Here is a 10,201-nt window from a genome sequence, read left to right as displayed (position 1 = left end):
AGGAAAAAGAATGGCCAAATAATGGTCACTGACTGAGGAATGAAGAGTTTGCAGGGGAAAAAAAACCTGCGTTTTTTTCAGTTTCAAGAGTTTACAGTGCTAAAACCTGCACATGGTTTGATTACCAGTAAGTGAATAGTCAAGGCTTGGAGTAATTTTCATCCATTGCTACTCATTGTCCAATTATTGCCTTTAAACAGAATTTTTTGTGAGGATGAAATACCGGTGGTGGAAGCACTTTTGTTTGAAGACAGAAGCATGATTGCAGGCTTTGCTCAAGGTGTGTGGAAGAGCTTGTGCCTGTAAATGGCTGTAGGAGTGGGCACTGCTTTCCTAAATGGCTGTAGGAGTGGGCACTGCTTTCCTAAATGGCTGCAGGAGTGGGCACTGCTTTCCTAAATGGCTGCAGGAGTGGGCACTGCTTTCCTAAATGGCTGTAGGAGTGGGCACTGCTTTCCTAAATGGCTGTAGGAGTGGGCTGAGAAGCCAAGGCAGAATAAATGTGAGTGTGGCCAGTCCTGCCCAGCCCAGCGTGCTGTGGAACTCACAGATGGATGTGTTGTATGGGCTGGCTTAATGAGACCTGTGGATTCTGGAGGAGTTTTTGGATGTCATTGTGAACTGACAACATTGTGACCTCTTTGCTGAAGTCCTTTATGCTGCCATGAAATTTAAAAAAAGTTCTGCTCTGACCTGTACAAATAATTGTTTTCATTCCTCCATGTGTTTTGGATTTCTTGAACATTTATGTGACGGAGGTTACAATTTTTTGAGCTGCTGATACCAATGAGTAGAACTATGTGTGTGAGTGAAAGTATTCCGTGCGAAGGTCAAACCTCACTGTGTTCAAAAACAGTCAACAGGAAGTAAGTGAAAATTATATGAATATATTAAATGTAGTTAATAATCCTGTAAAATATACAGCATACTTCCCCATTTATTCTATTATATATATGTGCCTGCATATGTATGGATATATGCTGTGTTTTCCAGTGTGATTGTTTGCTTAATTTGGGCTGGGAGTGGGTTGATGTTTTTGTGTATTTGTCTTTGGGGTTTTTTTTTAATTGGTAAGCTAGGATCTGATTTTATTTCCTTGTTGTTTAGTGTTATATTTCAACAACTATTTAACATTACTTTTCCAGCACACTAGATTTTACTTAGGGCAAACAAACCTGCTTACGGATCTTTGTATCTAGAAGCATAACACAAATACATAACTTTTGGCAAGAGTTCAGTAGAAAGAATTACCTGAAACTTGGTGCCAATGTATTCCTGTATTTGCTGTTCTAAACTAAAAACCTGATCACTAACTCTGTTGTAGCCATCTGTCATTTACAAAATGACACATCCAATTTAAAACCACTAGGAAACAAAATGTTTAATCAGAATTTTAGGAATACTTGCTAACCATGAATCTTGAAGGCCTAACTACTTAGCTATTACTGTGCAATTTATCTGACAAGGGGTGTCATCTATTGCAGACGATGTACAAGTGCAAGTCAGCATCACCTTGAGCAGGTTACTTTATTTGTCCTTTGCCCCAATTTTCCAGTCTGTGGAATGGGAAAAGGGATTTTCCTATTTATAGGAAAGGTATTGACAGGAGAGAAAGTTCAAGTGCGTTTCTTACATATCAGTCTTGCACAAAGTTTTTACTACATATGTCTGCCAAATGTATTAGAAAATACTGCAGATGTTTTGGATGTTAGTGTGAAGCTTTATGGTGGAATTACATGACTGGGGGATTTGATAGGACAGGAAGCCTGTCTTAGTTGTGTGTTTCTAGAACATAACTAAAAGATATGAACACAGAGCACTGAAATGCAAAGTTTAGTGATGAAAATCTGCACAGAAGTTTTATACAGAGGCTGACTCCTCCTGGGTCAAACTTCCTCCCTTTGTACATTAAATTTTGTTAGACTTTTTTTTACTCATGTTATGCTTGGTTTGTACTACTTTGTAGTACTAGCACTATAGATTCCTAAGTTGCAGAGTTACCCTGCATAAATATGCAAAGCCAAAGAAAACCCCTGTTCTGAGGAGCTCAGCTTTAACAGATGAGACAGATGTGAAATGATTCACCCAGGATCACCCCAGAAACAGGAGGTCAGTCACAAGGAACTCCAGGAAGACTCAAGGTATTAGAATGCCCTGGCTAATTCAGGCTCCTCCTTGGAGTGATGTTCTCCTTCAAGCATTGTCCTGTTTATCTTCTTTCACATCTCCAAATGGAAATTTAAATGTGTTGCAGAAATGAAATTTTAAATATAAGTTATATTGGGAAATAGAAATGCCCAATGATAAAAACAGAAGCAGTATTTCCTGGGTGTGTTTCAGAAGATGGAGCTCTGACAATGATGTAAGCTCTTTAAACCAGTCACAGAGCCAAGAGAAATGTAAATCTTTATTAGCTTCTGTGCTTTATTATACTTTATTATACGCCATTAACAGTTATTTTTAAAATATGGTAAGTGGATTCATTTTCCATACAGTAGTTGTGAAAGCATTGCAGATGTAAAGGAAAAAAAAATAGAGAAAATGATCTCTGAAGACGTGAAAAGAGAAAAATTGGATAATAAATGCTCAATCAGTCTGAGGTATTTTGTAAATCAGACAACTTTTATTTGGATATACTATTGTTTAACAGCCGGTTTAAATTGGGACCAGCATCCTGATTCTGGACAACACGGCTTTTATTGGAAATCCCTGCCACTTTTAAACATCTTTAATACATTTTAAAAATAGAACTGTAAAAACCAGTAACCAGACTTCAAAGCGAAGACATGTTGTGCCAGAATTGCGAAGCTGGTGCCGATTTTCACTGGTTGTAAAGCCCTGGGAGCGCCCTGCGGTCTGTCCCGTGGTGACAAACACCAGGAGCGCAGGCGGCTGGCACGGGACACCCGCCGAGGGGGGAGGGAGGGAGGGTGGCACAGTGGTCACCAGTGTGGGACTCGGACCCCTGTCCCCCAGCCTCAGCTGTCATTGGTGCCACTGCAGCATGGCCTGGCATTCAGGAGGGAATCAGGGCTTGGGGCACAGGAAAGCAGCTTATTAATGGTCACCCAGAATGGCCAGGGTCTTCCGGCTGCTTTTTGGTGGTACTTAATGGCAAATAGGGGAAACCAAGAGCTACCTGTATGTAGTGCTCTGTGTGGGGCCTGTCCTGTCAGATTGTGCTCATTTTACACCAACCATTTAAAAAAAGGTTTCTAACATGGTTGCATACTTCTCCAGGAGTGGGTGGGTAGTGATATAACAATTTCCTATATGATGGTGTTGGGAGAAACAGCCAAGAGGCGAAAAAGAAAACGTTTTGATTTTTAAAAATTTTTTTGGTGTTTCTACTTGCTATGTGACACTTATAACATACTAAGATGAAGGGAGAGGCTCTGCTAGGTTAAACTGGCTGTGCTCAACTGAGGCTTCACCAGCCTGAGCCAAAGACTGCCCTGGAGCTGGAGTTGGTGTCATTTAGTGGGTGTTTGTGGGGGATTAGACCTGGATGTTTCTCAGACAAGTACTGGCAGAGTGCTGTGGTGCTTCAGCCACCCTATTTCTCTTGACTTACAAGCAGGTCCCATTAAAGGACCATTATTAATCAGTGTCCTTGCTTAGGAGCTGCTCCTGTGGCTACACCTCTCCTCCCAAGAAAAGCACCACAGCAGAGTGCATCCTTTCCTCTGTAGCTTTCTGCAGTGAGTATTTCAGAGCTACTAGAGTGCTATAGGAAGGTATTGCCACAACATAGCTCCAGAGATCAGTCTGGGATGAGTAGGCTATGAGAACTGGTTTATTGCCATCTTCAAATAGGCAAAGTTGTGAAAAGGATCTCTCCAGTGACATATCTGCAGAGAATGTTCACCTGGGAATAGGCTAATTGAACGTTTGATGCCACTGCAAACCTACCTATGCATAACTAAAATGAGCACATATTTGACAACTACAATGCATTTTAAAAGGAATTTTAAAATGCAATGATTATAGAGCCCCAGGGCTTGATGTATATTTGATTAACATAGGAGATTTTATTTATGAAAGATAGGTTCTGTATTTATATTTTGGAAAATTAGGACCCAAAGATGTGTTTCACTAAAAATTTTGGGGAAATTCTTCTGGCAGAACATGGATTCAAGACCGTGTTAGGATTTTCTCTGGCTGTAGCTTCAGCATGAGATCTTTCTGATTTTACTGTCAGGGAAAAATAAAGCTTTTGTTATGTATTAGAATCTTATTTTTAAGTCCGTAAGTGTTTGGCATCCTTTGCAGAAATAAAGTTTTTGGATAAGCGATCCCTGATATAAGTGAGCTATTTGATATTTATACATAACCATCATTATGGTTTCAGATCCTCTTACAAAACTTAAATAAGGTGTCTGAATAGCCTACAGAGGGCTCTTACAGGTCTCTCTTTCTTTAGTTGCGATGTCTAAAGGAAGTCAGGATTGGTTACAGCTGAATTTCTTCTAATATTTATTTCCCAGCAGTGCTGTATTTGTCTAAGGTTTCTCCATCTTAACAGTTTTAGAGTTTAGTTAACTCTGATGCTGCTACTGTAATTCTGGAGAGCAAGTTACCAACAGTGCCCAAGAGAGCAGCTCTCCTCCAGATACACTGTGTGATGTTCTCTGCAAGGAAAGAGGACCCAAATTTCCCCACACGAGGGAATGCTGTTACTGATGGTGCTGACCACACACGCAGCCCTGTCCCTTGCAGGCTCTCCAGCTTACAGCCTGTTAGAGCTGAGTACTGCTGCCACACACAGTCTGCCTAAATCTTGGCAGGAATTAAAAACCCTTGGAAGAGATTGCTGACTGCACACTTAGCAAAGGAGATTTTTTGAGGAGGCAGGTGAGCCTCACCAAGTTCCTTCCTGGTTTTCTTCACTCCTACACTGAATTACTCAGGTGTTCTCTATATGGAACTAAAAAGTAGTGTGGAACCTCTGGCTAATATAAGCAATTGTTGTCTGCCTGCTGAGCAGCTTTTCCTGCCTGGATTGTGAGGAAGACCATGATGCCCTCAAACAGGACATCCAGTGGGAAACAAAGCACCATTGCTAGGTTTCCACATTCAAGAGCAGGGGGGGCACATTGTGCAGGGTTCTGGCTAAGCTGGTGGCTGTGCACCAGGGAGGAAGCTCCTCGTGGCAGAGGTCTCAGTTGCCAGTGTAGGAGCAGAGGTACTGGGTGTGCAGACCCTACCTGAGAGCAGAGTCAAACTGCTTTGTGGGGGTTTGGCTGCCATCCTGGACATAAAAATCTTGTTGTTTAGCTAGGATGTGTATAAAGAATAATAAAAATAATGAGAAAGGGCAGATAGGGGACTGTCTGTGATAGTTTTGAATTTCTCTGGTTTTGAGTAACAAATGCTTATTTTTTCATCACATGTTTGTTACAACCCCACTTTATCTAGCTATTGGATTTCTCGTAGGCATCACAGCATGAGCACAGAATCAGAAACATAGTGAGGACCTCAGGAGAGTGCCTAATCTGACCTTTTGCATGGAGACTAAATCAAGATGCTTGATTGCCTGGCTTGCCCTTCACAGTGATACAAGTGCATAGATAGTAGCCCCTGGACTGCCTTCCACACCTGTGGATACGCAGGTTAAGACTCTCTATCGGTTACAAGCAAAGTGTAAAGGGCAGCGGGCTGAACAAGGCGCTTGGGAAGGTCTCTGGAGTTGATGTTTTCACTGGCATCTATTAATAAGTTGGGGCTAAAACCTCTAGTTTGAGGAAGAAGCCAGCCGAGAATTTTACAGCTGTAGACAAATATCTAAAAGGATTTGGTTCATTAAGCATTAGCAAGAAATCACACAGGAATGCCTGAATATATTTTAAAAACAAATAAAGTATAAGTTAAATACACAGAAGGCTTTCCTCTCAGAGAGTAAATAAAAATTTTCTCAATTTTTCTAAAGGTCTTCAAACAGGAGCTTTAATGGAGTTTAGAAAAAGCGTACCAATAAATGTATACGACCATTTCTTTCACAAGCATTTAATTTCTGACAGGATTCATTGGCTTAAAAATTCAGGAGAGAAATTAATATTTTCCTGGGATCTGTGGGTCGTCTCAACTCTTTCCTCAATGCCCCTGAGGCTCTGCTACCCATATTTCTGTTTTGTGAAGAAAGTGGTTGCATAACAAATGGTAAGTTTGAGATCATTCCAGCCAGTAAGTATTCAGAGTTGAAGTGGAACTGGGAATGATGGGTCTTGGTCTCCTCAGTTGGTTGCCTCTGCCTTTTCTTCTTATAACACTCTGTACTATAAACTTATATTATTACTGCATGGCAGAAATCTTACCCTCATTAAACTGAGAGAGGTGTTAAAATTCTCCTCTGGTCAGCATCAGAGGAAAATACCTGTTTGAGGAAGAAATGGAATATCTGTATGAATTGTGCTTATATTAGAACAACTAGAGCATTGAAGTGGCTTATTCTTGTATATATGTAGCATCTGATAGCAGGATGCTTGTTGTCTGGTAGACTTAGAGCTAGCCCTTTTGAGCTGAAGTTCTCGACTGGTTCAACATCTGGCAAAATTACAAAACAAGTCTGTGTATGATATAAATGCTTGGACACATTTGATGAGTTTGGAGAAAATAAGCAAATAATGCTTAGTGTACTCATTCACAGTGCTGCACATTAAAAATTAAGAAATGTGCAAATATAGTTAATTGTAAAAAAATCTGAAGAAAATAACAAAAAAGTAGAAAAAAAAGCACCTCCCTGCAATGCTATAGTCAATGGAGTTAATGAAGTTCTGCAACTGCATTATAATGCTCACTTTACAAAAAGAGCATCCCCTATGTTTCTTTTACTTCATTTAGACTATATTTCTTTTATTCTCAGAATAAGAAAGAACTACAGCTTGTATCAGTAAGTGCTACTTATTTACACATTGGATTTAATTATATATTAAATAATCCTTCTAGCTTTAACATGCAGCCTTAGAGGTTGATAAATTTTATCTGTAGAATAGAATATTGCCAGTATAAACTCAGTCAGAAGACTGTGTCTTGGAATGAGTATAAAAGTTATGCTTCTTCTACAGACAAGCATATGAATAAATAGGAATGATTTATCTCAGCATCTTGGTTTCTTTCTTTCATTAAGAGTTACAGCCCTTTATATTATACTTGCTTTGTTTCAGCAACATTTTCTGGAATGCTGCCTAGCACTGTTTTTCTTACAGTCGATAGAAATTAAAAGAATATGAAGGTGCCAAAACTAAATAGTATTGATTATTCTCTTTCCAGCAATATAATCTTTTCAACCCCAAACTTTTAATTCCTAGCATCTTTAACCTGTTGGGCTAAGTAGTCTAAACTAAGCTCCTCTTTTATGTGTCAAAAATGAGATGGAAACTACTAACAAACAGTTTCCTCTCATTTAAATGGTGAGAAACTGCTGACTTAGGGAAACTTTGCTTTTCCAGAGAAGAGATCTTGAGTTTGAGAAGAAAGTATTTTCATTGCATTTAGGAGGCTCAGATATGATGAAGTTCCTTATGCGGCACATGAAACTGTCACAAGAGAATTAATCAAAGCAGAAGCAATATTAATAACAGCATTGTTATTCCTTTGTTGTGGTATTTATCTCCACACTTAACATCTTACATCCCTTCAGATGCTCATACCAGGGAGAAGACAACCTTTATCTAGGGCAGTTTATCAATCCTTGTTGGTCTGGACTGTAAAGGAAAGCCTTATCCTTATGCCCTTTGTTCTCTTATTTTCTCTTTTTTCTGCTTACATCAGAAACTTGCTAGGTTTGATGGCGATGTCTTGGTAGCTGGGCAAAACATAACACAACTGATCAAGAAAAAGGCACAAAAATGAGAACTGAAACACAGTAATGACAGGATATAGTCTTTAATAGGAGTTACCCTATGGGGATAAATCAAGTGAATAAATCAATGAGGAAAAAGAAAATGTAAATAAATATATAAAACCAGGGAGATTTGTTAATAGAGTATATGAAACCAGAGCGACACCCTCCTAGCTTCTACTTTGGTCTGCATTTTCTTATATGAGTTTAGAGAGGCAAAGAATACTTCGAATAAACTGCTGTTTTAAGTGTGAAAAAATTGGGTTTTGCCTTTGTTTTGGAGCCTGCTTGGTGAATTTCTGTGAAATCAGTGAGGTTTGTGTAGGTCACTAATCTCAGATAATTAGTTCTGGAGGTAAGCCAGCTAAAGGGAAGCTCATCTTCTTCTTAAAGTAAGTGAGCAGTGCAGCATGACAAGGGAGGGAAAGGTCTGGTGATTTGTGCTCTAATGCTTGCTTCTGAGAATTGAATTTTGGATGTGTTATGTGACAAAAGAATATGAGTCAGAACTTGGAATGCAAAGGACAAATGTATTGGGTCTTGCTACTACAGTGGGCTACTGACACTGTCCATAAATTGGACTGGGATGAATAAGTGTATAAGAGAAAAGTAGGGGACAAGTTGGAGAAAAACAGGAAGTTTTTCAGTTTAGCTACATTCAAAATTTAGATTCTTAACTGCATAATAGCAGAAAGAAGAAAGAAATTTTTTTTAAAAAGCAGCAATGCTTTATTTTCCAAGATATGGTGTAGCAGCAATAGCCTGTAAGGAATGGCTCCCATGTCCTTCTGCTTCTGCTCTTGTCTGCTAGTTGTTCTTGCATAGGCAGGTAAAGATGAGTCAAATATTCCTCCAGATTTTTCTCAGCAGAAATAGATTCTGATATCTGCAACAGGTTGAAGAAAGAGCCTGTATTAATTATTGGCTTTCATTGCAAAACAGGATATACTTTTGCCAATTTACAGTGGCAAAACTGATGGTGCCACAGATCAAAGGACACCATCTGCTGAGTGCAGAGGGGAAAAGGAGGCAGCAGCCAGGGCCATGGTTGAAGGGAAAACATATGAAGTCTTAGAACCAAACAAAAAAAATGCTTGCTCAAGTGAGGTCTTCAGGACTGGGCCCTTTGGGAAATGCACACTGATGAATGCTCACTCTTACACTTGGTTGTAGAACAAGATCAAGGCTTGTGCTACAGCTTTAATTTGCCCTGTGGTGGATGTACACCATGACCCTTTTTCTCAATAGAGCATCTTTGATTTTGAGTTTCTGAGTTTGTTTTGACTCTCTTTTCAGAATTACCGTACATCCTTAGATGCCATTAATTTTGGATTGATTTGTACTTTTTAAAATCTAAGAATCTCTCCGGAGACTCCAGGTAGATTGCTAGAAAGTGTGTTTCCAAAATAAAACTTTCTTTGTTTTTGAAAAGACTGACTGCTGAGAGAATATGTGTCGTTTTTGCAGTAGAAGTTCCACAGAAAGCCAGTTCACAAATGAAATTGTCATCAGATGCAGTGGATCAAGAAATCATATGTACAGCCTTCTACTGCTGAGCCAGGAAACCTGTTGTTAGTGACAAACTTTAGTGGTAGGCCCATATGACAGGTCTATCTCGAATTTATTTACTTACTTTTTGTATGATGGGTGCATTTCAACTGATGGAGGCTCAAAGTTTTTGTTAATGTCAGTAGTGATATCTGTTGTACCAATCATATTTTCTATGTTATAGAGTTTTAAAATATTTTAATTAATATCTTGGCAGAAAATGCAGCATGGAGAGCTTCTGCCACCCAAGGACCCTTGTGGGATTCTGTTAGTTCCCATGCAAACCTTAAATCTAAGCTACAGCCACAATGGGCTCTGGTAGAATTAAGCAAGACTGCTTGCCTGAGTAGGCAGGCGAAGCAACATCCTCTGTGCATCTCTGCTGTAGAGCTCAGAGTCTCTGTTGTATCAAAGTGCAGCTGATGTGCTGGACTTTAAGTCACTACTTTCATGTTGCAGAAGAGTGTACTCCATGTGCATGGCTATGCATTTGCTCTCATAGTTGTGGTTTTCTCACTTCCAGTCGTTCTGTTTGTGGTAGGCAATCACTTCTCGGTAGCCTGCTGGTGACCCTGGGATAATCACCTTTAACAGTTAATTACTTCGGGGAGCAAACATGGGATCAGGTCATTTGTGAGTGATTAGTGGGTGTGGAAATGCGAGGAAGCTGCTAACTTTGGCCGTGTGTGCAAATACACACGTGTGGAAGTGGGCAGTTTGTTCTTCCTCTCCTCTGTATCGCATGTTAAAATGTTTGACATCGCTGTAGTAGAAAGTGGGAGTTTGAGATCAGTGTGATGGGTCAGAGGGGTT

General features: G+C 39.7%; 1 long non-coding RNA gene across 1 annotated transcript; it reads left to right on the top strand.

The window, feature by feature from the left end:
* Window positions 1-498: 498 nt before the first annotated feature.
* LOC137477613 (uncharacterized) lies at window positions 499-5,666 on the top strand. The gene is made up of 2 exons (XR_011001094.1): window positions 499-866; window positions 5,437-5,666. It is a non-coding gene; the product is annotated as an uncharacterized lncRNA (long non-coding RNA).
* Window positions 5,667-10,201: the final 4,535 nt, after the last annotated feature.

The sequence above is a fragment of the Anomalospiza imberbis genome, chromosome 7 (assembly GCF_031753505.1).
Source record: "Anomalospiza imberbis isolate Cuckoo-Finch-1a 21T00152 chromosome 7, ASM3175350v1, whole genome shotgun sequence".
NCBI classification, from domain to species: Eukaryota; Metazoa; Chordata; class Aves; order Passeriformes; family Viduidae; genus Anomalospiza; species Anomalospiza imberbis.
The sequence above is the reverse complement of the archived record's forward strand: the minus strand, read 5'-3'. Positions and strand labels throughout refer to the sequence as shown.